General features: G+C 37.7%; 1 pseudogene; it reads left to right on the top strand.

Annotated features, from left to right (window-relative positions):
• Positions 1-145: 145 nt before the first annotated feature.
• LOC101299221 overlaps positions 146-2,325 on the top strand; it is a 10,322-nt pseudogene continuing 8,142 nt past the window's right edge.

The following is a 2,325-nucleotide window of genomic DNA, read 5'->3' as shown; positions in this document are numbered from 1 at the left end:
TCATTCAGACGGTACTAATGAAGATAAACTCGTAAATGAGTTCTTGCTGTGTCCGAAAGGATCAGCCTTAACTGATCAGTCTCAGGGGAAAAGACTGGCTAGCCCGTCTCAAAAGGCAGACGGTAAAGGCATATCAAGTCCGTTAATGGCTGCTGCTTTGCCAAAAAGCAGGAAAGGCTCTCTCAGAGCAGATAAACTTCCATTAGTCACAGGAAAGAAAGTCGTCCATAATCAACCTCTGAAGATTTTTCAGAAGCCTGTTTTCAGAACAGATAGGCTATTGGCCTTTAAAAAGAAGATTATTATTGATAATATTCTGTATTCTTTTTATGAGGAAAATGAAGCTCATTTACTTCAAACCCTCAAGGCTTTAACTGAAGAAATGTATGGAGTCCATACAAAAGACAAAAGGGTTCTAGCAGAACCACCTAAAGTTGTTTTTCTTACAAGTCCTGAAAATGCTAAAATTCCTATGCAAGCCTTAAAAGAATTTGAATGGTATAATTTCCATAACCTCTTAGGTGAAGGAAAAGATGTTCTCCCAGAGACATTATCAGTAAGCCCTGCCCCATATTATGGGAGATACTTGGTTGATGTTCAGGCAGAGCATCCTCAGAAGCACAAGCTATGGCTTATAGAAAATGGTTTTATTCATAATTTGTGGACAAAAACCAATGAAGATCTTAATGGTTTTCCAGAAATAATAGTCGAAGCTATCAAGAATATCAGACCTGATGGATGTATCCTAAGGATAAAATTCATTTCTACACCACCAGAATGGACCGTGGTAAATGGACAGATGAATTATATCTCTCCATATCATCATGTCGGGATAATCCAAAGTCCAGTTCAAAAGCCAGCTATTACTAGTACACTACCAGGACAAGCACTTTAGCCGACGAAAAATTTTCGTCGGCCTGTTATCTTAATTCGTCGGCTAAGAAGGCTCGTCGGCTATAGTGTCGTCGGGAAAAGGTCGTCGGTGATGACTTTAGCCGACGAAATTTTTTTTTTTCGTCGGCTATAGTCCCACAGTTAGCCGACGAAAAACATGTCGTCGGTTTTTTTCCCAGACTTTAGCCGACGAAACAATTAATATATTCGTCGGCTAAAGTGTGTAATAAATAATTAAAAAATAACTATAGCCGACGAAATATAGTATATTTCGTCGGCTACACCTTATAAAAATTTAAAAAAATAACTATTGCCGACGAAATTTACTATATTTCGTCGGCTAAACCTTATAAAAAAATTAAAAAAATAACTATAGCCGACGAAACATGCCATAATTCGTCGGCTAAACCTTATAAAAAATTTAAAAAAATAACTATAGACTATATTTCGTCGGCTAAACCTTATAAAAAAAATTAAAAAATACTATAGCCGACGAATATAGTGTTTAAATATCGTCGGCTAAAGTTGCTGGGTTTTGAAAAAAAAAACTGCAGAAACTTTCGGCCACCTCCAATCACGACCAAAATTTGACAGAATCTTCCTCTCAACATTTCGAACAACTTTCTAGAAGAAATCGAAGCTCAATTCTAAGCCTAAACAGGTCAATCGACTCAAAATATAAAAATCCCCAATTTTAAACCCTAAAAACTTCAAATCTTCGATTCTCTTCACACACACCGAATCGAGCTACCAAATTCTAGGGGAATGTAGTACTAATCAAACTCAACTTATCCATATATAGAACTCACCAAATGGTGACCTAAGGAAGGAGAAATTTGATCGACACCGAATCCGAACCGGCGGAGTTTTGGAGCTCGATTTATCCCTCATGGCGGCGCCACTCGATGCACCACCTATCCAGCAAAGAAGTAGAGACGACGGCGAAGCTTTTGGGACTAGTGTGACGATCTCTGGTGGCTTGACGGCGGAGCTAGGCCGAAAAGAAAATCTGGCAGATAATAGACTTCTTACCATCCATCTTCGCCTATATAAAGAACTTTAGCCGACGAAATTCTTTATTTTCGTCGGCTAAACTCTTTTGAAAATTTTGGTTGACCGCCAAAAAATTTTGGTTGAAAATTTTGAAAATTTTGAAAATTTTTCGACTTTAGCCGACGACTTTTCATATATTTTCGTCGGCTAAAGTCCTTTGAAAATTTTCCTCCAACTTTGGTTTACCGCCTAAAAAATTTTGAAATTTTTTGACCTTAGCCGACGACTTTTCTATATATTTCGTTCGGCTAAAGTCTATAAATTACACGAAAACGACTCATATCTCCCCCTACTATTACGTAATTTGGTCAAACCTTCCACACCAAAACTACTCACGTAGATGAGACGCAACTGCCCATATAAAAATTTTGAGACATT

This window comes from Fragaria vesca, linkage group LG6, assembly GCF_000184155.1.
Source record: "Fragaria vesca subsp. vesca linkage group LG6, FraVesHawaii_1.0, whole genome shotgun sequence".
NCBI lineage: Eukaryota > Viridiplantae > Streptophyta > Magnoliopsida > Rosales > Rosaceae > Fragaria > Fragaria vesca.
The sequence above is the reverse complement of the archived record's forward strand: the minus strand, read 5'-3'. Positions and strand labels throughout refer to the sequence as shown.